The sequence below is a fragment of the Ursus arctos genome, unplaced genomic scaffold, assembly GCF_023065955.2.
Source record: "Ursus arctos isolate Adak ecotype North America unplaced genomic scaffold, UrsArc2.0 scaffold_11, whole genome shotgun sequence".
Taxonomy (NCBI): domain Eukaryota; kingdom Metazoa; phylum Chordata; class Mammalia; order Carnivora; family Ursidae; genus Ursus; species Ursus arctos.
The window spans coordinates 73,691,145-73,714,934 of NW_026622775.1; positions in this window are offsets into that span (position 1 = coordinate 73,691,145).

The window sequence follows — 23,790 nt, forward strand, 5'->3', positions numbered from 1 at the left end:
CAGCAGGAGTGAAAAGAGAGGAGCAGAGCACGGGGACACGTTTGACAAAAACCGGCTTCCCATGGGAAAGTCTTTCTCCACGTGCAGACATGCTCCCAGGTGCCTGGGGCAAGGGGAAGGAAATGCCATACACTGACCTGGAAGAGACCACAGGGCCCAGGCACAGTCTGAACCCTTCCCTCAACCCGGCGGTTTTGCTAGCAGGAGTTCAACCCCAACGAACACAGCCTGGAGACCCCTGAGGCAAAAACGGCTTCCGACGAACAATAGGCGCTTGCTGTGGAAAACCAATCCCAAGTGGGGGTAGCCAGCGCAACAAAATGCCACACACCCAGGTGTAAGAAACAACATTGCCCAGGCATGGTCTAAGCCCCTCACCTCGTCCCTGTGCTTTGGGGAGCCGGAGGGACAGCCGAGGCACACGGCCCTGAGACCCCTTTGCAAAAAGCCGGCTTCCCACGAAGACAGTTTTCCTGAGGTGCAGACCCTATCCCAAGTGGTTGTGGCAAGGTAAAGCAAATGCCCTCCACTTCTCTGGAAGAAACCACAGTGCCCAGCCATGTTCTAAGCCCTCCAATCCTCCCTGGGCTTCTGGCAGCAGGAGTGAAAAGAGAGGAGCAGAGCACGGGGACCCGTTTGACAAAAACCGGCTTCCCACGGGAAAGTCTTTCTCCACGTGCAGACATGCTCCCAGGTGCCTGTGGCAAGGGGAAGGAAATGCCATACACTGACCTGGAAGAGACCACAGGGCCCAAGCACAGTCTGAACCCTTCCCTCAACCCGGCGGTTTTGCTAGCAGGACTTCAACCCCAACGAACACAGCCCGGAGACCCCTGAGGTAAAAACTGCTTCCGACGAACAATAGGCGCTTGCTGTGGAAAACCAATCCCAAGTGGGGGTAGCCAGCTCAACAAAATGCCACACACCCAGGTGTAAGAAACAACATTGCCCAGGCATGGTCTAAGCCCCTCACCTCGTCCCTGTGCTTTGGGGAGCAGGAGGGACACCCGAGGCCCACGGCCCTGAGACCCCTTTGCAAAAAGCCGGCTTCCCACGGAAACAGTTTTCCTGAAGTGCAGACCCTATCCCAAGTGGTTGTGGCAAGGTAAAGCAAATGCCCTCCACTTCTCTGGAAGAAACCACAGTGCCCAGCCATGTTCTAAGCCCTCCCATCCTCCCTGGGCTTCTGGCAGCAGGAGTGAAAAGAGAGGAGCAGAGCACGGGGACCCGTTTGACAAAACCCGGCTTCCCACGGGAAAGTCTTTCTCCACGTGCAGACATGCTCCCAGGTGCCTGGGGCAAGGGGAAGGAAATGCCATACACTGACCTGGAAGAGACCACAGGGCCCAAGCACAGTTTGAACCCTTCCCTCAACCCGGCGGTTTTGCTAGCAGGAGTTCAACCCCAACGAACACAGCCCAGAGACCCCTGGCGCAAAAACGGCTTCCGATGATCAATAGGTGTTTACTGTGGAACACCTATCCCATGTGGGGGAAGCCAGCTCAACAAAATGCCACACACCCAGGTGTAAGAAACAACATTGCCCAGGCTTGACCTAAGCCCCTCACCTCGTCCCTGTGGTTTGGGGAGCCGGAGGGACACCCGAGGCCCACGGCCCTGAGACCCCTTTGCAAAAAGCCGGCTTCCCACGGAGACAGTTTTCCTGAGGTGCAGACCCTATCCCAAGTGGTTTTGGCAAGGTAAAGCAAATGCCCTCCAATTCTCTGGAAGAAACCACAGTGCCCAGCCATGTTCTAAGCCCTCCCATCCTCCCTGGGCTTCTGACAGCAGGAGTGAAAAGAGAGGAGCAGAGCACTGGGACCCGTTTGACAAAACCCGGCTTCCCAGGGAAAGTCTTTCTCCACGTGAAGACATGCTCCCAGGTGCCTGTGGCAAGGGGAAGGAAATGCCATACACTGACCTGGAAGAGACCACAGGGCCCAGGCACAGTCTGAACCCTTCCCTCATCCCGGCGGTTTTGCTAGCAGGAGTTCAACCCCAACGAACACAGCCCGGAGACCATTGGGGCAAAAACGGCTTCCGACGATCAAAAGGTGCTTGCTGTGGAACACCTATCCCAAGTGGGGGAAGCCAGCTCAACAAAATGCCACACACCCAGGTGTAAGAAACAACATTGCCCAGGCATGGTCTAAGCCCCTCACCTCGTCCCTGTGCTTTGGGGAGCCGGAGGGACACCCGAGGCCCACGGCTCTGAGACCCCTTTGCAAAAAGCCGGCTTCCCACGGAGACAGTTTTCCTGAGGTGCAGACCCTATCCCAAGTGGTTGTGGCAAGGTAAAGCAAATGCCCTCCACTTCTCTGGAAGAAACCACAGTGCCCAGCCATGTTCTAAGCCCTCCCATCCTCCCTGGGCTTCTGGCAGCAGGAGTGAAAAGAGAGGAGCAGAGCACGGGGACCCGTTTGACAAAACCCGGCTTCCCATGGGAAAGTCTTTCTCCACGTGCAGCCATGCTCCCAGGTGCCTGTGGCAAGGGGAAGGAAAGGCCATACAATGACCTGGAAGAGACCACAGGGCCCAAGCACAGTCTGAACCCTTCCCTCAACCCGGCGGTTTTGCTAGCAGGACTTCAACCCCAACGAACACAGCCCGGAGACCCCTGGGGCAAAAACGGCTTCCGACGAACAATAGGCGCTTGCTGTGGAAAACCAATCCCAAGTGGGGGTAGCCAGCGCAACAAAATGCCACACACCCACGTGTAAGAAACAACATTGCCCAGGCATGGTCTAAGCCCCTCACCTCGTCCCTGTGCTTTGGGGAGCCGGAGGGACAGCCAAGGCCCACGGCCCTGAGACCCCTTTGCAAAAAGCCGGCTTCCCACGAAGACAGTTTTCCTGAGGTGCAGACCCTATCCCAAGTGGTTGTGGCAAGGTAAAGCAAATGCCCTCCACTTCTCTGGAAGAAACCACAGTGCCCAGCCATGTTCTAAGCCCTCCCATCCTCCCTGGGCTTCTGGCAGCAGGAGTGAAAAGAGAGGAGCCGAGCACGGGGACCCGTTTGACAAAAACCGGCTTCCCATGGGAAAGTCTTTCTCCACGTGCAGACATGCTCCCAGGTGCCTGTGGCAAGGGGAAGGAAATGCCATACACTGACCTGGAAGAGACCACAGGGCCCAGGCACAGTCTGAACCCTTCCCTCAACCCGGCGGTTTTGCTAGCAGGAGTTCAACCCCAACGAACACAGCCCGGAGACCCCTGAGGCAAAAACGGCTTCCGACGATCAATAGGCGCTTGCTGTGGAACACCTATCCCAAGTGGGGGAAGCCAGCTCAACAAAATGCCACACACCCAGGTGTAAGAAACAACATTGCCCAGGCATAGTCTAAGCCCCTCACCTCGTCCCTGTGCTTTGGGGAGCCGGAGGGACACCCGAGGCACACGGCCCTGAGACCCCTTTGCAAAAAGCCGGATTCCCACGGAAACAGTTTTCCTGAGGTGCAGACCCTATCCCAAGTGGTTGTGGAAAGGTAAAGCAAATGCCCTCCACTTCTCTGGAAGAAACCACAGTGCCCAGCCATGTTCTAAGCCCTCCCATCCTCCCTGGGCTTCTGGCAGCAGGAGTGAAAAGAGAGGAGCAGAGCACTGGGACCCGTTTGACAAAAACCGGCTTCCCACGGGAAAGTCTTTCTCCACGTGCAGACATGCTCCCAGGTGCCTGTGGCAAGGGGAAGGAAATGCCATACACTGACCTGGAAGAGACCACAGGGCCCAAGCACAGTCTGAACCCTTCCCTCAACCCGGCGGTTTTGCTAGCAGGAGTTCAACCCCAACGAACACAGCCCGGAGACCCCTGAGGCAAAAACGGCTTCCGACGAACAATAGGCGCTTGCTGTGGAAAACCAATCCCAAGTGGGGGTAGCCAGCGCAACAAAATGCCACACACCCAGGTGTAAGAAACAACATTGCCCAGGCTTGGTCTAAGCCCCTCACCTCGTCCTTGTGCTTTGGGGAACCGGAGGGACACCCGAGGCCCACGGCCCTGAGACCCCTTTGCAAAAAGCCGGCTTCCCACGGAGACAGTTTTCCTGAGGTGCAGACCCTATCCCAAGTGGTTGTGGCAAGGTAAAGCAAATGCCCTCCACTTCTCTGGAAGAAACCACAGTGCCCAGCCATGTTCTAAGCCCTCCCATCCTCCCTGGGCTTCTGGCAGCAGGAGTGAAAAGAGAGGAGCCGAGCACGGGGACACGTTTGACAAAAACCGGCTTCCCATGGGAAAGTCTTTCTCCACGTGCAGACATGCTCCCAGGTGCCTGGGGCAAGGGGAAGGAAATGCCATACACTGACCTGGAAGAGACCACAGGGCCCAGGCACAGTCTGAACCCTTCCCTCAACCCGGCGGTTTTGCTAGCAGGAGTTCAACCCCAACGAACACAGCCTGGAGACCCCTGAGGCAAAAACGGCTTCCGACGAACAATAGGCGCTTGCTGTGGAAAACCAATCCCAAGTGGGGGTAGCCAGCGCAACAAAATGCCACACACCCAGGTGTAAGAAACAACATTGCCCAGGCATGGTCTAAGCCCCTCACCTCGTCCCTGTGCTTTGGGGAGCCGGAGGGACAGCCGAGGCACACGGCCCTGAGACCCCTTTGCAAAAAGCCGGCTTCCCACGAAGACAGTTTTCCTGAGGTGCAGACCCTATCCCAAGTGGTTGTGGCAAGGTAAAGCAAATGCCCTCCACTTCTCTGGAAGAAACCACAGTGCCCAGCCATGTTCTAAGCCCTCCCATCCTCCCTGGGCTTCTGGCAGCAGGAGTGAAAAGAGAGGAGCAGAGCACTGGGACCCGTTTGACAAAAACCGGCTTCCCACGGAAAGTCTTTCTCCACGTGCAGACATGCTCCCAGGTGCCTGTGGCAAGGGGAAGGAAATGCCATACACTGACCTGGAAGAGACCACAGGGCCCAAGCACAGTCTGAACCCTTCCCTCAACCCGGCGGTTTTGCTAGCAGGAGTTCAACCCCAACGAACACAGCCCGGAGACCCCTGGGGCAAAAACGGCTTCCGACGAACAATAGGTGCTTGCTGTGGAACACCTATCCCAAGTGGGGGAAGCCAGCTCAACAAAATGCCACACACCCAGGTGTAAGAAACAACATTGCCCAGGCATGGTCTAAGCCCCTCACCTCGTCCCTGTGCTTTGGGGAGCCGGAGGGACAGCCGAGGCACACGGCCCTGAGACCCCTTTGCAAAAAGCCGGCTTCCCACGGAGACAGTTTTCCTGAGGTGCCCAATCCCAAGTGGTTGTGGCAAGGTAAAGCAAATGCCCTCCACTTCTCTGGAAGAAACCACAGTGCCCAGCCATGTTCTAAGCCCTCCCATCCTCCCTGGGCTTCTGGCAGCAGGAGTGAAAAGAGAGGAGCAGAGCACGGGGACCCGTTTGACAAAAACCGGCTTCCCACGGGAAAGTCTTTCTCCACGTGCAGACATGCTCCCAGGTGCCTGGGGCAAGGGGAAGGAAATGCCATACACTGACCTGGAAGAGACCACAGGGCCCAGGCACAGTCTGAACCCTTCCCTCAACCCGACGGTTTTGCTAGCAGGAGTTCAACCCCAACGAACACAGCCCGGAGACCCCTGGGGCAAAAACGGCTTCCGACGAACAATAGGTGCTTGCTGTGGAACACCTATCCCAAGTGGGGGTAGCCAGCTCAACAAAATGCCACACAACCAGGTGTAAGAAACAACATTGCCCAGGCATGGTCTAAGCCCCTCACCTCGTCCCTGTGCTTTGGGGAGCCGGAGGGACAGCCGAGGCACACGGCCCTGAGACACCTTTGCAAAAAGCCGGCTTCCCACGGAGACAGTTTTCCTGAGGTGCAGACCCTATCCCAAGTGGTTGTGGCAAGGTAAAGCAAATGCCCTCCACTTCTCTGGAAGAAACCACAGTGCCCAGCCATGTTCTAAGCCCTCCCATCCTCCCTGGGCTTCTGGCAGCAGGAGTGAAAAGAGAGGAGCAGAGCACGGGGACCCGTTTGACAAAAACCGGCTTCCCATGGGAAAGTCTTTCTCCACGTGCAGACATGCTCCCAGGTGCCTGGGGCAAGGGGAAGGAAATGCCATACACTGACCTGGAAGAGACCACAGGGCCCAGGCACAGTCTGAACCCTTCCCTCAACCCGGCGGTTTTGCTAGCAGGAGTTCAACCCCAACGAACACAGCCTGGAGACCCCTGAGGCAAAAACGGCTTCCGACGAACAATAGGCGCTTGCTGTGGAAAACCAATCCCAAGTGGGGGTAGCCAGCGCAACAAAATGCCACACACCCAGGTGTAAGAAACAACATTGCCCAGGCATGGTCTAAGCCCCTCACCTCGTCCCTGTGCTTTGGGGAGCCGGAGGGACAGCCGAGGCACACGGTCCTGAGACCCCTTTGCAAAAAGCCGGCTTCCCACGAAGACAGTTTTCCTGAGGTGCAGACCCTATCCCAAGTGGTTGTGGCAAGGTAAAGCAAATGCCCTCCACTTCTCTGGAAGAAACCACAGTGCCCAGCCATGTTCTAAGCCCTCCCATCCTCCCTGGGCTTCTGGCAGCAGGAGTGAAAAGAGAGGAGCAGAGCACTGGGACCCGTTTGACAAAAACCGGCTTCCCACGGGAAAGTCTTTCTCCACGTGCAGACATGCTCCCAGGTGCCTGTGGCAAGGGGAAGGAAATGCCATACACTGACCTGGAAGAGACCACAGGGCCCAGGCACGGTCTGAACCCTTCCCTCAACCCGGCGGTTTTGCTAGCAGGAGTTCAACCCCAACGAACACAGCCCGGAGACCCCTGAGGCAAAAACGGCTTCCGACGATCAATAGGCGCTTGCTGTGGAACACCTATCCCAAGTGGGGGAAGCCAGCTCAACAAAATGCCACACACCCAGGTGTAAGAAACAACATTGCCCAGGCATAGTCTAAGCCCCTCACCTCGTCCCTGTGCTTTGGGGAGCCGGAGGGACACCCGAGGCACACGGCCCTGAGACCCCTTTGCAAAAAGCCGGATTCCCACGGAAACAGTTTTCCTGAGGTGCAGACCCTATCCCAAGTGGTTGTGGAAAGGTAAAGCAAATGCCCTCCACTTCTCTGGAAGAAACCACAGTGCCTAGCCATGTTCTAAGCCCTCCCATCCTCCCTGGGCTTCTGGCAGCAGGAGTGAAAAGAGAGGAGCAGAGCACTGGGACCCGTTTGACAAAAACCGGCTTCCCACGGGAAAGTCTTTCTCCACGTGCAGACATGCTCCCAGGTGCCTGTGGCAAGGGGAAGGAAATGCCATACACTGACCTGGAAGAGACCACAGGGCCCAAGCACAGTCTGAACCCTTCCCTCAACCCGGCGGTTTTGCTAGCAGGAGTTCAACCCCAACGAACACAGCCCGGAGACCCCTGAGGCAAAAACGGCTTCCGACGAACAATAGGCGCTTGCTGTGGAAAACCAATCCCAAGTGGGGGTAGCCAGCGCAACAAAATGCCACACACCCAGGTGTAAGAAACAACATTGCCCAGGCTTGGTCTAAGCCCCTCACCTCGTCCTTGTGCTTTGGGGAACCGGAGGGACACCCGAGGCCCACGGCCCTGAGACCCCTTTGCAAAAAGCCGGCTTCCCACGGAGACAGTTTTCCTGAGGTGCAGACCCTATCCCAAGTGGTTGTGGCAAGGTAAAGCAAATGCCCTCCACGTCTCTGGAAGAAACCACAGTGCCCAGCCATGTTCTAAGCCCTCCCATCCTCCCTGGGCTTCTGGCAGCAGGAGTGAAAAGAGAGGAGCCGAGCACGGGGACACGTTTGACAAAAACCGGCTTCCCATGGGAAAGTCTTTCTCCACGTGCAGACATGCTCCCAGGTGCCTGGGGCAAGGGGAAGGAAATGCCATACACTGACCTGGAAGAGACCACAGGGCCCAGGCACAGTCTGAACCCTTCCCTCAACCCGGCGGTTTTGCTAGCAGGAGTTCAACCCCAACGAACACAGCCTGGAGACCCCTGAGGCAAAAACGGCTTCCGACGAACAATAGGCGCTTGCTGTGGAAAACCAATCCCAAGTGGGGGTAGCCAGCGCAACAAAATGCCACACACCCAGGTGTAAGAAACAACATTGCCCAGGCATGGTCTAAGCCCCTCACCTCGTCCCTGTGCTTTGGGGAGCCGGAGGGACAGCCGAGGCACACGGCCCTGAGACCCCTTTGCAAAAAGCCGGCTTCCCACGAAGACAGTTTTCCTGAGGTGCAGACCCTATCCCAAGTGGTTGTGGCAAGGTAAAGCAAATGCCCTCCACTTCTCTGGAAGAAACCACAGTGCCCAGCCATGTTCTAAGCCCTCCCATCCTCCCTGGGCTTCTGGCAGCAGGAGTGAAAAGAGAGGAGCAGAGCACTGGGACCCGTTTGACAAAAACCGGCTTCCCACGGAAAGTCCTTCTCCACGTGCAGACATGCTCCCAGGTGCCTGTGGCAAGGGGAAGGAAATGCCATACACTGACCTGGAAGAGACCACAGGGCCCAAGCACAGTCTGAACCCTTCCCTCAACCCGGCGGTTTTGCTAGCAGGAGTTCAACCCCAACGAACACAGCCCGGAGACCCCTGGGGCAAAAACGGCTTCCGACGAACAATAGGTGCTTGCTGTGGAACACCTATCCCAAGTGGGGGAAGCCAGCTCAACAAAATGCCACACACCCAGGTGTAAGAAACAACATTGCCCAGGCATGGTCTAAGCCCCTCACCTCGTCCCTGTGCTTTGGGGAGCCGGAGGGACAGCCGAGGCACACGGCCCTGAGACCCCTTTGCAAAAAGCCGGCTTCCCACGGAGACAGTTTTCCTGAGGTGCCCACTCCCAAGTGGTTGTGGCAAGGTAAAGCAAATGCCCTCCACTTCTCTGGAAGAAACCACAGTGCCCAGCCATGTTCTAAGCCCTCCCATCCTCCCTGGGCTTCTGGCAGCAGGAGTGAAAAGAGAGGAGCAGAGCACGGGGACCCGTTTGACAAAAACCGGCTTCCCACGGGAAAGTCTTTCTCCACGTGCAGACATGCTCCCAGGTGCCTGGGGCAAGGGGAAGGAAATGCCATACACTGACCTGGAAGAGACCACAGGGCCCAGGCACAGTCTGAACCCTTCCCTCAACCCGACGGTTTTGCTAGCAGGAGTTCAACCCCAACGAACACAGCCCGGAGACCCCTGGGGCAAAAACGGCTTCCGACGAACAATAGCTGCTTGCTGTGGAACACCTATCCCAAGTGGGGGTAGCCAGCTCAACAAAATGCCACACAACCAGGTGTAAGAAACAACATTGCCCAGGCATGGTCTAAGCCCCTCACCTCGTCCCTGTGCTTTGGGGAGCCGGAGGGACAGCCGAGGCACACGGCCCTGAGACCCCTTTGCATAAAGCCGGCTTCCCACGGAGACAGTTTTCCTGAGGTGCAGACCCTATCCCAAGTGGTTGTGGCAAGGTAAAGCAAATGCCCTCCACTTCTCTGGAAGAAACCACAGTGCCCAGCCATGTTCTAAGCCCTCCCATCCTCCCTGGGCTTCTGGCAGCAGGAGTGAAAAGAGAGGAGCAGAGCACGGGGACACGTTTGACAAAAACCGGCTTCCCATGGGAAAGTCTTTCTCCACGTGCAGACATGCTCCCAGGTGCCTGGGGCAAGGGGAAGGAAATGCCATACACTGACCTGGAAGAGACCACAGGGCCCAGGCACAGTCTGAACCCTTCCCTCAACCCGGCGGTTTTGCTAGCAGGAGTTCAACCCCAACGAACACAGCCTGGAGACCCCTGAGGCAAAAACGGCTTCCGACGAACAATAGGCGCTTGCTGTGGAAAACCAATCCCAAGTGGGGGTAGCCAGCGCAACAAAATGCCACACACCCAGGTGTAAGAAACAACATTGCCCAGGCATGGTCTAAGCCCCTCACCTCGTCCCTGTGCTTTGGGGAGCCGGAGGGACAGCCGAGGCACACGGCCCTGAGACCCCTTTGCAAAAAGCCGGCTTCCCACGAAGACAGTTTTCCTGAGGTGCAGACCCTATCCCAAGTGGTTGTGGCAAGGTAAAGCAAATGCCCTCCACTTCTCTGGAAGAAACCACAGTGCCCAGCCATGTTCTAAGCCCTCCAATCCTCCCTGGGCTTCTGGCAGCAGGAGTGAAAAGAGAGGAGCAGAGCACTGGGACCCGTTTGACAAAAACCGGCTTCCCACGGGAAAGTCTTTCTCCACGTGCAGACATGCTCCCAGGTGCCTGTGGCAAGGGGAAGGAAATGCCATACACTGACCTGGAAGAGACCACAGGGCCCAAGCACAGTCTGAACCCTTCCCTCAACCCGGCGGTTTTGCTAGCAGGACTTCAACCCCAACGAACACAGCCCGGAGACCCCTGAGGTAAAAACTGCTTCCGACGAACAATAGGCGCTTGCTGTGGAAAACCAATCCCAAGTGGGGGTAGCCAGCTCAACAAAATGCCACACACCCAGGTGTAAGAAACAACATTGCCCAGGCATGGTCTAAGCCCCTCACCTCGTCCCTGTGCTTTGGGGAGCAGGAGGGACACCCGAGGCCCACGGCCCTGAGACCCCTTTGCAAAAAGCCGGCTTCCCACGGAAACAGTTTTCCTGAAGTGCAGACCCTATCCCAAGTGGTTGTGGCAAGGTAAAGCAAATGCCCTCCACTTCTCTGGAAGAAACCACAGTGCCCAGCCATGTTCTAAGCCCTCCCATCCTCCCTGGGCTTCTGGCAGCAGGAGTGAAAAGAGAGGAGCAGAGCACGGGGACCCGTTTGACAAAACCCGGCTTCCCACGGGAAAGTCTTTCTCCACGTGCAGACATGCTCCCAGGTGCCTGGGGCAAGGGGAAGGAAATGCCATACACTGACCTGGAAGAGACCACAGGGCCCAAGCACAGTTTGAACCCTTCCCTCAACCCGGCGGTTTTGCTAGCAGGAGTTCAACCCCAACGAACACAGCCCAGAGACCCCTGGCGCAAAAACGGCTTCCGATGATCAATAGGTGTTTACTGTGGAACACCTATCCCATGTGGGGGAAGCCAGCTCAACAAAATGCCACACACCCAGGTGTAAGAAACAACATTGCCCAGGCTTGACCTAAGCCCCTCACCTCGTCCCTGTGGTTTGGGGAGCCGGAGGGACACCCGAGGCCCACGGCCCTGAGACCCCTTTGCAAAAAGCCGGCTTCCCACGGAGACAGTTTTCCTGAGGTGCAGACCCTATCCCAAGTGGTTTTGGCAAGGTAAAGCAAATGCCCTCCACTTCTCTGGAAGAAACCACAGTGCCCAGCCATGTTCTAAGCCCTCCCATCCTCCCTGGGCTTCTGACAGCAGGAGTGAAAAGAGAGGAGCAGAGCACTGGGACCCGTTTGACAAAACCCGGCTTCCCAGGGAAAGTCTTTCTCCACGTGAAGACATGCTCCCAGGTGCCTGTGGCAAGGGGAAGGAAATGCCATACACTGACCTGGAAGAGACCACAGGGCCCAGGCACAGTCTGAACCCTTCCCTCATCCCGGCGGTTTTGCTAGCAGGAGTTCAACCCCAACGAACACAGCCCGGAGACCCTTGGGGCAAAAACGGCTTCCGACGATCAAAAGGTGCTTGCTGTGGAACACCTATCCCAAGTGGGGGAAGCCAGCTCAACAAAATGCCACACACCCAGGTGTAAGAAACAACATTGCCCAGGCATGGTCTAAGCCCCTCACCTCGTCCCTGTGCTTTGGGGAGCCGGAGGGACAGCCGAGGCCCACGGCCCTGAGACCCATTTGCAAAAAGCCGGCTTCCCACAGAGAGAGTTTTCCTGAGGTGCAGACCCTATCCCAAGTGGTTGTGGCAAGGTAAAGCAAATGCCCTCCACTTCTCTGGAAGAAACCACAGTGCCCAGGCATGTTCTAAGCCCTCCCATCCTCCCTGGGCTTCTGGCAGAAGGAGTGAAAAGAGAGGAGCAGAGCACTGGGACCCGTTTGATAAAACCCGGCTTCCCACGGGAAAGTCTTTCTCCACGTGCTGACATGCTCCCAGGTGCCTGTGGCAAGGGGAAGGAAATGCCATACACTGACCTGGAAGAGACCACAGGGCCCAGGCACAGTCTGAACCCTTCCCTCAACCCGGCGGTTTTGCTAGCAGGAGTTCAACCCCAACGAACACAGCCCGGAGACCCCTGGGGCAAAAACGGCTTCCGACGAACAATAGGTGCTTGCTGTGGACACCTATCCCAAGTGGGGGTAGCCAGCTCAACAAAATGCCACACACCCAGGTGTAAGAAACAACATTGCCCAGGCATGGTCTAAGCCCCTCACCTCGTCCCTGTGCTTTGGGGAGCCGGAGGGACAGCCGAGGCACACGGCCCTGAGACCCCTTTGCAAAAAGCCGGCTTCCCACGGAGACAGTTTTCCTGAGGTGCAGACACTATCCCAAGTGGTTGTGGCAAGGTAAAGCAAATGCCCTCCACTTCTCTGGAAGAAACCACAGTGCCCAGCCATGTTCTAAGCCCTCCCATCCTCCCTGGTCTTCTGGCAGCAGGAGTGAAAAGAGAGGAGCAGAGCACGGGGACCCGTTTGACAAAAACCGGCTTCCCACGGGAAAGTCTTTCTCCGCGTGCAGACATGCTCCCAGGTGCCTGTGGCAAGGGGAAGGAAATGCCATACACTGACCTGGAAGAGACCACAGGGCCCAGGCACAGTCTGAACCCTTCCCTCAACCCGGCGGTTTTGCTAGCAGGAGTTCAACCCCAACGAACACAGCCCGGAGACCCCTGGGGCAAAAACGGCTTCCGACGAACAATAGGTGCTTGCTGTGGAACACCTATCCCAAGTGGGGGTAGCCAGCTCAAGAAAATGCCACACACCCAGGTGTAAGAAACAACATTGCCCAGGCATGGTCTAAGCCCCTCACCTCGTCCCTGTGCTTTGGGGAGCCGGAGGGACACCCGAGGCCCACGGCCCTGAGACCCCTTTGTAAAAAGCCGGCTTCCCACGGAAACAGTTTTCCTGACGTGCAAACCCTATCCCAAGTGGTTGTGGCAAGGTAAAGCAATTGCCCTCCACTTCTCTGGAAGAAACCACAGTGCCCAGCCATGTTCTAAGCCCTCCCATCCTCCCTGGGCTTCTGACAGCAGGAGTGAAAAGAGAGGAGCAGAGCACTGGGACCCGTTTGACAAAACCCGACTTCCCACGGGAAAGTCTTTCTCCACGTGCAGACATGCTCCCAGGTGCCTGGGGCAAGGGGAAGGAAATGCCATACACTGACCTGGAAGAGACCACAGGGCCCAGGCACAGTCTGAACACTTCCCTCAACCCGGCGGTTTTGCTAGCAGGAGTTCAACCCCAACGAACACAGCCCGGAGACCCCTGGGGCAAAAAACGGGTTCCGACGAACAATAGGTGCTTGCTGTGGAACACCTATCCCAAGTGGGGGTAGCCAGCTCAACAAAATGCCACACACCCAGTGTAAGAAACAACATTGCCCAGGCATGGTCTAAGCCCCTCACCTCGTCCCTGTGCTTTGGGGAGCCGGAGGGACAGCCGAGGCCCACGGCCCTGAGACCCCTTTGCAAAAAGCCGGCTTCCCACGGAAACAGTTTTCCTGAGGTGCAGACCCTATCCCAAGTGGTTGTGGCAAGGTAAAGCAAATGCCCTCCACTTCTCTGGAAGAAACCACAGTGCCCAGCCATGTTCTAAGCCCTCCCATCCTCCCTGGGCTTCTGGCAGCAGGAGTGAAAAGAGAGGAGCAGAGCACTGGGACCCGTTTGACAAAAACCGGCTTCCCACGGGAAAGTCTTTCTCCACGTGCAGACATGCTCCCAGGTGCCTGGGGCAAGGGGAAGGAAATGCCATACACTGACCTGGAAGAGACCACAGGGCCCAGGCACAGTCTGAACCCTTCCCTCAACCCGGCGGTTTTGCTAGCAGGAGTTCAACCCCAACGAACACAGCCCGGAGACCCCTGGGGCAAAAACGGCTTCCGACGAACAATAGGTGCTTCCTGTGGAACACCTATCCCATGTGGGGGAAGCCAGCTCAACAAAATGCCACACACCCAGGTGTAAGAAACAACATTGCCCAGGCTTGACCTAAGCCCCTCACCTCGTCCCTGTGGTTTGGGGAGCCGGAGGGACACCCGAGGCCCACGGCCCTGAGACCCCTTTGCAAAAAGCCGGCTTCCCACGGAGACAGTTTTCCTGAGGTGCAGACCCTATCCCAAGTGGTTTTGGCAAGGTAAAGCAAATGCCCTCCACTTCTCTGGAAGAAACCACAGTGCCCAGCCATGTTCTAAGCCCTCCCATCCTCCCTGGGCTTCTGACAGCAGGAGTGAAAAGAGAGGAGCAGAGCACTGGGACCCGTTTGACAAAACCCGGCTTCCCAGGGAAAGTCTTTCTCCACGTGAAGACATGCTCCCAGGTGCCTGGGGCAAGGGGAAGGAAATGCCATACACTGACCTGGAAGAGACCACAGGGCCCAGGCACAGTCTGAACCCTTCCCTCATCCCGGCGGTTTTGCTAGCAGGAGTTCAACCCCAACGAACACAGCCCGGAGACCCTTGGGGCAAAAACGGCTTCCGACGATCAAAAGGTGCTTGCTGTGGAACACCTATCCCAAGTGGGGGTAGCCAGCTCAACAAAATGCCACACACCCAGGTGTAAGAAACAACATTGCCCAGGCATGGTCTAAGCCCCTCACCTCGTCCCTGTGCTTTGGGGAGCCGGAGGGACAGCCGAGGCCCACGGCCCTGAGACCCATTTGCAAAAAGCCGGCTTCCCACAGAGAGAGTTTTCCTGAGGTGCAGACCCTATCCCAAGTGGTTGTGGCAAGGTAAAGCAAATGCCCAACACTTCTCTGGAAGAAACCACAGTGCCCAGGCATGTTCTAAGCCCTCCCATCCTCCCTGGGCTTCTGGCAGAAGGAGTGAAAAGAGAGGAGCAGAGCACTGGGACCCGTTTGATAAAACCCGGCTTCCCACGGGAAAGTCTTTCTCCACGTGCTGACATGCTCCCAGGTGCCTGTGGCAAGGGGAAGGAAATGCCATACACTGACCTGGAAGAGACCACAGGGCCCAGGCACAGTCTGAACCCTTCCCTCAACCCGGCGTTTTTGCTAGCAGGAGTTTAACCCCAACGAACACAGCCCGGAGACCCCTGGGGCAAAAACGGCTTCCGACGAACAATAGGTGCTTGCTGTGGAACACCTATCCCAAGTGGGGGTAGCCAGCTCAACAAAATGCCACACACCCAGGTGTAAGAAACAACATTGCCCAGGCATGGTCTAAGCCCCTCACCGCGTCCCTGTGCTTTGGGGAGCCGGAGGGACAGCCGAGGCACACGGCCCTGAGACCCCTTTGCAAAAAGCCGGCTTCCCACGGAGACAGTTTTCCTGAGGTGCAGACCCTATCCCAAGTGGTTGTGGCAAGCTAAAGCAAATGCCCTCCACTTCTCTGGAAGAAACCACAGTGCCCAGCCATGTTCTAAGCCCTCCCATCCTCCCTGGGCTTCTGGCAGCAAGAGTGAAAAGAGAGGAGCAGAGCACTGGGACCCGTTTGACAAAACCCGGCTTCCCACGGGAAAGTCTTTCTCCACGTGAAGACATGCTCCCAGGTGCCTGTGGCAAGGGGAAGGAAATGCCATACACTGACCTGGAAGAGACCACAGGGCCCAGGCACAGTCTGAACCCTTCCCTCAACCCGGCGGTTTTGCTAGCAGGAGTTCAACCCCCACGAACACAGCCCGGAGACCCCTGGGGCAAAAACGGCTTCCGAAGAACAATAGGTGCTTGCTGTGGAACACCTATCCCAAGTGGGAGTAGCAGCTCAACAAAATGCCACACACCCAGGTGTAAGAAACAACATTGCCCAGGCATGGTCTAAGCCCCTCACCGCGTCCCTGTGCTTTGGGGAGCCGGAGGGACAGCCGAGGCACATGGCCCTGAGACCCCTTTGCAAAAAGCCGGCTTCCCACGGAGACAGTTTTCCTGAGGTGCAGACCCTATCCCAAGTGGTTGTGGCAAGCTAAAGCAAATGCCCTCCAGTTCTCTGGAAGAAACCACAGTGCCCAGCCATGTTCTAAGCCCTCCCATCCTCCCTGGGCTTCTGGCAGCAAGAGTGAAAAGAGAGGAGCAGAGCACTGGGACCCGTTTGACAAAACCCGGCTTCCCACGGGAAAGTCTTTCTCCACGTGAAGACATGCTCCCAGGTGCCTGTGGCAAGGGGAAGGAAATGCCATACACTGACCTGGAAGAGACCACAGGGCCCAGGCACAGTCTGAACCCTTCCCTCAACCCGGCGGTTTTGCTAGCAGGAGTTCAACCCCCACGAACACAGCCCGGAGACCCCTGGGGCAAAAACGGCTTCCGATGATCAATAGGTGTTTACTGTGGAACACCTATCCCAAGTGGGAGTAGCCAGCTCATCAAAATGCCACACACCCAGGTGTAAGAAACAACATTGCCCAGGCATGGTCTAAGCCCCTCACCTCGTCCCTGTGCTTTGGGGAGCCGGAGGGACAGCCGAGGCACACGGCCCTGAGACCCCTTTGCAAAAAGCCTGCTTCCCACGGTAACCGTTTTCCTGAGGTGCACACCCTATCCCAAGTGGTTGTGGCAAGGTAAAGCAAATGCCCTCCACTTCTCTGGAAGAAACCACAGTGCCCAGCCATGTTCTAAGCCCTCCCATCCTCCCTGGGCTTCTGGCAGCAGGAGTGAAAAGAGAAGAGCAGAGCACTGGGACCCGTTTGACAAAACCCGGCTTCCCACGGGAAAGTCTTTCTCCACGTGCAGACATGCTCCCAGGTGCCTGTGGCAAGGGGAAGGAAATGCCATACACTGACCTGGAAGAGACCACAGGGCCCAGGCACAGTCTGAACCCTTCCCTCAACCCGGCGGTTTTGCTAGCAGGAGTTCAACCCCCACGAACACAGCCCGGAGACCCCTGGGGCAAAAACGGCTTCCGAAGAACAATAGGTGCTTGCTGTGGAACACCTATCCCAAGTGGGAGTAGCCAGCTCAACAAAATGCCACACACCCAGGTGTAAGAAACAACATTGCCCAGGCATGGTCTAAGCCCCTCACCTCGTCCCTGTGCTTTGGGGAGCCGGAGGGACAGCCGAGGCCCACGGCCCTGAGACCCATTTGCAAAAAGCCGGCTTCCCACAGAGACAGTTTTCCTGAGGTGCAGACCCTATCCCAAGTGGTTGTGGCAAGGTAAAGCAAATGCCCAACACTTCCCTGGAAGAAACCACAGTGCCCAGGCATGTTCTAAGCCCTCCCATCCTCCCTGGGCTTCTGGCAGAAGGAGTGAAAAGAGAGGAGCAGAGCACTGGGACCCGTTTGATAAAACCCGGCTTCCCACGGGAAAGTCTTTCTCCACGTGCTGACATGCTCCCAGGTGCCTGTGGCAAGGGGAAGGAAATGCCATACACTGACCTGGAAGAGACCACAGGGCCCAGGCACAGTCTGAACCCTTCCCTCAACCCGGCGGTTTTGCTAGCAGGAGTTCAACCCCAACGAACACAGCCCGGAGACCCCTGGGGCAAAAACGGCTTCCGAAGAACAATAGGTGCTTGCTGTGGAAAACCTATCCCAAGTGGGGGAAGCCAGCTCAACAAAATGCCACACACCCAGGTGTAAGAAACAATATTGCCCAGGCATGGTCTAAGCCCCTCACCGCGTCCCTGTGCTTTGGGGAGCCGGAGGGACAGCCGAGGCACACGGCCCTGAGACCCCTTTGCAAAAAGCCGGCTTCCCACGGAGACAGTTTTCCTGAGGTGCAGACCCTATCCCAAGTGGTTGTGGCAAGCTAAAGCAAATGCCCTCCACTTCTCTGGAAGAAACCACAGTGCCCAGCCATGTTCTAAGCCCTCCCATCCTCCCTGGGCTTCTGGCAGCAAGAGTGAAAAGAGAGGAGCAGAGCACTGGGACCCGTTTGACAAAACCCGGCTTCCCACGGGAAAGTCTTTCTCCACGTGAAGACATGCTCCCAGGTGCCTGTGGCAAGGGGAAGGAAATGCCATACACTGACCTGGAAGAGACCACAGGGCCCAGGCACAGTCTGAACCCTTCCCTCAACCCGGCGGTTTTGCTAGCAGGAGTTCAACCCCCACGAACACAGCCCGGAGACCCCTGGGGCAAAAACGGCTTCCGAAGAACAATAGGTGCTTGCTGTGGAACACCTATCCCAAGTGGGAGTAGCCAGCTCAACAAAATGCCACACACCCAGGTGTAAGAAACAACATTGCCCAGGCATGGTCTAAGCCCCTCACATCGTCCCTGTGCTTTGGGGAGCCGGAGGGACAGCCGAGGCACACGGCCCTGAGACCCCTTTGCAAAAAGCCTGCTTCCCGCGGTAACCGTTTTCCTGAGGTGCACACCCTATCCCAAGTGGTTGTGGCAAGGTAAAGCAAATGCCCTCCACTTCTCTGGAAGAAACCACAGTGCCCAGCCATGTTCTAAGCCCTCCCATCCTCCCTGGGCTTCTGGCAGCAGGAGTGAAAAGAGAAGAGCAGAGCACTGGGACCCGTTTGACAAAACCCGGCTTCCCACGGGAAAGTCTTTCTCCACGCGCAGACATGCTCCCAGGTGCCTGTGGCAAGGGGAAGGAAATGCCATACACTGACCTGGAAGAGACCACAGGGCCCAGGCACAGTCTGAACCCTTCCCTCAACCCGGCGGTTTTGCTAGCAGGAGTTCAACCCCAACGAACACAGCCCGCAGACCCCTGGGGCAAAAACGGCTTCCGAAGAACAATAGGTGCTTGCTGTGGAAAACCTATCCCAAGTGGGGGTAGCCAGCTCAACAAAATGCCACACACCCAGGTGTAAGAAACAACATTGCACAGGCATGGTCTAAGCCCCTCACCGCGTCCCTGTGCTTTGGGGAGCCGGAGGGACAACCGAGGCACACGGCCCTGAGACCCATTTGCAAAAAGCCGCCTTCCACGGAGACAGTTTTCCTGAGGTGCAGACCCTATCCCAAGTGGTTGTGGCAAGCTAAAGCAAATGCCCTCCACTTCTCTGGAAGAAACCACAGTGCCCAGCCATGTTCTAAGCCCTCCCATCCTCCCTGGGCTTCTGGCAGCAAGAGTGAAAAGAGAGGAGCAGAGCACTGGGACCCGTTTGACAAAACCCGGCTTCCCACGGGAAAGTCTTTCTCCACGTGAAGACATGCTCCCAGGTGCCTGTGGCAAGGGGAAGGAAATGCCATACACTGACCTGGAAGAGACCACAGGGCCCAGGCACAGTCTGAACCCTTCCCTCAACCCGGCGGTTTTGCTAGCAGGAGTTCAACCCCAACGAACACAGCCCGCAGACCCCTGGGGCAAAAACGGCTTCCGACGATCAATAGGTGCTTGCTGTGGAACACCTATCCCAAGTGGGGGAAGCCAGCTCAACAAAATGCCACACACCCAGGTGTAAGAAACAACATTGCCCAGGCATGGTCTAAGCTCCTCACCACGTCCCTGTGCTTTGGGGAGCCGGAGGGACAGCCGAGGCCCACGGCCCTGAGACCCCTTTGCAAAAAGCTGGCTTCCCACGGAAACAGTTTTCCTGAGGTGCAGACCCTATACCAAGTGGTTGTGGCAAGGTAAAGCAAATGCCCTCCACTTCTCTGGAAGAAACCACAGTGCCCAGCCATGTTCTAAGCCCTCCCATCCTCCCTGGGCTTCTGGCAGCAGGAGTGAAAAAAGAGGAGCAGAGCACTGGGACCCGTTTGACAAAACCCGGCTTCCCACCGGAAAGACTTTCTCCACGTGCAGACATGCTCCCAGGTGCCTGGGGCAAGGGGAAGGAAATGCCATACACTGACCTGGAAGAGACCACAGGGCCCAGGCACAGTCTGAACCCTTCCCTCAACCCGGCGGTTTTGCTAGCAGGAGTTCAACCCCAACGAACACAGCCCGGAGACCCCTGGGGCAAAAACGGCTTCCGACGAACAATAAGTGCTTGCTGTGGAACACCTATCCCAAGTGGGGGTAGTCAGCTCAACAAAATGCCACACACCCAGGTGTAAGAAACAACATTACCCAGGCGTGGTCTAAGCCCCTCATCTCGTCCCTGTGCTTTGGGGAGCCGGAGGGACAGCCGAGGCACACGGCCCTGAGACCCCTCTGCAAAAAGCCGGCTTCCCACGGAGACAGTTTTCCTGAGGTGCAGACCCTATCCCAAGTGGTTGTGGCAAGGTAAAGCAAATGCCCTCCACTTCTCTGGAAGAAACCACAGTGCCCAGCCATGTTCTAAGCCCTCCCATCCTCCCTGGGCTTCTGGCAGCAGGAGTGAAAAGAGAGGAGCAGAGCCCTGGGACCCGTTTGACAAAACCCGGCTTCCCAAGGGAAAGTCTTTCTCCACGTGCAGACATGCTCCCAGGTGCCTGTGGCAAGGGGAAGGAAATGCCATACACTGACCTGGAAGAGACCACAGGGCCCAGGCACAGTCTGAACCCTTCCCTCAACCCGGCGGTTTTGCTAGCAGGAGTTCAACCCCAACGAACACAGCCCGGAGACCCCTGGGGCAAAAACGGCTTCCGAAGAACAATAGGTGCTTGCTGTGGAAAACCTATCCCAAGTGGGGGTAGCCAGCTCAACAAAATGCCACACACCCAGGTGTAAGAAACAACATTGCCCAGGCATGGTCTAAGCCCCTCACCGCGTCCCTGTGCTTTGGGGAGCCGGAGGGACAGCCGAGGCACACGGCCCTGAGACCCCTTTGCAAAAAGCCGGCTTCCCACGGAGACAGTTTTCCTGAGGTGCAGACCCTATCCCAAGTGGTTGTGGCAAGCTAAAGCAAATGCCCTCCACTTCTCTGGAAGAAACCACAGTGCCCAGCCATGTTCTAAGCCCTCCCATCCTCCCTGGGCTTCTGGCAGCAAGAGTGAAAAGAGAGGAGCAGAGCACTGGGACCCGTTTGACAAAACCCGGCTTCCCACGGGAAAGTCTTTCTCCACGTGAAGACATGCTCCCAGGTGCCTGTGGCAAGGGGAAGGAAATGCCATACACTGACCTGGAAGAGACCACAGGGCCCAGGCACAGTCTGAACCCTTCCCTCAACCCGGCGGTTTTGCTAGCAGGAGTTCAACCCCCACGAACACAGCCCGGAGACCCCTGGGGCAAAAACGGCTTCCGAAGAACAATAGGTGCTTGCTGTAGAACACCTATCCCAAGTGGGAGTAGCAAGCTCAACAAAATGCCACACACCCAGGTGTAAGAAACAACATTGCCCAGGCATGGTCTAAGCCCCTCACCGCGTCCCTGTGCTTTGGGGAGCCGGAGGGACAGCCGAGGCACACGGCCCTGAGACCCCTTTGCAAAAAGCCGGCTTCCCACGGAGACAGTTTTCCTGAGGTGCAGACCCTATCCCAAGTGGTTGTGGCAAGCTAAAGCAAATGCCCTCCACTTCTCTGGAAGAAACCACAGTGCCCAGCCATGTTCTAAGCCCTCCCATCCTCCCTGGGCTTCTGGCAGCAAGAGTGAAAAGAGAGGAGCAGAGCACTGGGACCCGTTTGACAAAACCCGGCTTCCCACGGGAAAGTCTTTCTCCACGTGAAGACATGCTCCCAGGTGCCTGTGGCAAGGGGAAGGAAATGCCATACACTGACCTGGAAGAGACAACAGGGCCCAGGCACAGTCTGAACCCTTCCCTCAACCCGGCGGTTTTGCTAGCAGGAGTTCAACCCCAACGAACACAGCCCGGAGACCCCTGGGGCAAAAACGGCTTCCGAAGAACAATAGGTGCTTGCTGTGGAACACCTATCCCAAGTGGGAGTAGCCAGCTCAACAAAATGCCACACACCCAGGTGTAAGAAACAACATTGCCCAGGCATGGTCTAAGCCCCTCACCTCGTCCCTGTGCTTTGGGGAGCCGGAGGGACAGCCGAGGCACACGGCCCTGAGACCCCTTTGCAAAAAGCCTGCTTCCCACGGTAACCGTTTTCCTGAGGTGCACACCCTATCCCAAGTGGTTGTGGCAAGGTAAAGCAAATGCCCTCCACTTCTCTGGAAGAAACCACAGTGCCCAGCCATGTTCTAAGCCCTCCCATCCTCCCTGGGCTTCTGGCAGCAGGAGTGAAAAGAGAAGAGCAGAGCACTGGGACCCGTTTGACAAAACCCGGCTTCCCACGGGAAAGTCTTTCTCCACGCGCAGACATGCTCCCAGGTGCCTGTGGCAAGGGGAAGGAAATGCCATACACTGACCTGGAAGAGACCACAGGGCCCAGGCACAGTCTGAACCCTTCCCTCAACCCGGCGGTTTTGCTAGCAGGAGTTCAACCCCAACGAACACAGCCCGCAGACCCCTGGGGCAAAAACGGCTTCCGAAGAACAATAGGTGTTTACTGTGGAACACCTATCCCATGTGGGGGAAGCCAGCTCAACAAAATGCCACACACCCAGGTGTAAGAAACAACATTGCCCAGGCTTGACCTAAGCCCCTCACCTCGTCCCTGTGGTTTGGGGAGCCGGAGGGACACCCGAGGCCCACGGCCCTGAGACCCCTTTGCAAAAAGCCGGCTTCCCACGGAGACAGTTTTCCTGAGGTGCAGACCCTATCCCAAGTGGTTTTGGCAAGGTAAAGCAAATGCCCTCCACTTCTCTGGAAGAAACCACAGTGCCCAGCCATGTTCTAAGCCCTCCCATCCTCCCTGGGCTTCTGACAGCAGGAGTGAAAAGAGAGGAGCAGAGCACTGGGACCCGTTTGACAAAACCCGGCTTCCCACGGGAAAGTCTTTCTCCACGTGCAGACATGCTCCCAGGTGCCTGTGGCAAGGGGAAGGAAATGCCATACACTGACCTGGAAGAGACCACAGGGCCCAGGCACAGTCTGAACCCTTCCCTCAACCCGGCGGTTTTGCTAGCAGGAGTTCAACCCCAACGAACACAGCCCGCAGACCCCTGGGGCAAAAACGGCTTCCGAAGAACAATAGGTGTTTACTGTGGAACACCTATCCCAAGTGGGGGTAGCCAGCTCAACAAAATGCCACACACCCAGGTGTAAGAAACAACATTGCCCAGGCATGGTCTAAGCCCCTCACCTCGTCCCTGTGCTTTGGGGAGTCGGAGGGACAGCCGAGGCACACGGCCCTGAGACCCCTTTGCAAAAAGCCGGCTTCCCACGGAGACAGTTTTCCTGAGGTGCAGACACTATCCCAAGTGGTTGTGGCAAGGTAAAGCAAATGCCGTCCACTTCTCTGGAAGAAACCACAGTGCCCAGCCATGTTCTAAGCCCTCCCATCCTCCCTGGGCTTCTGGCAGCAGGAGTGAAAAGAGAGGAGTAGAGCACTGGGACCCGTTTGACAAAACCCGGCTTCCCACGGGAAAGTCTGTCTCTACGTGCAGACATGCTCCCAGGTGCCTGTGTCAAGGGGAAGGAAATGCCATACACTGACCTGGAAGAGACCACAGGGCGCAGGCACAGTCTGAACCCTTCCCTCAACCCGGCGGTTTTGCTAGCAGGAGTTCAACCCCAACGAACACAGCCCGGAGACCCCTGGGGCAAAAACGGCTTCCGACGATCAATAGGTGCTTGCTGTGGAACACCTATCCCAAGTGGGGGAAGCCAGGTCAACAAAATGCCACACACCCAGGTGTAAGAAACAACATTGCCCAGGCATGGTCTAAGCCCCTCACCTCGTCCCTGTGCTTTGGGGAGCCAGAGGGACACCCGAGGCCCACGGCCCTGAGACCCCTTTGCAAAAAGCCGGCTTCCCACGGAAACAGTTTTCCTGAGGTGCAGACCCTATCCCAAGTGGTTGTGGCAAGGTAAAGCAAATGCCCTCCACTTCTCTGGAAGAAACCACAGTGCCCAGCCATGTTCTAAGCCCTCCCATCCTCCCTGGGCTTCTGACAGCAG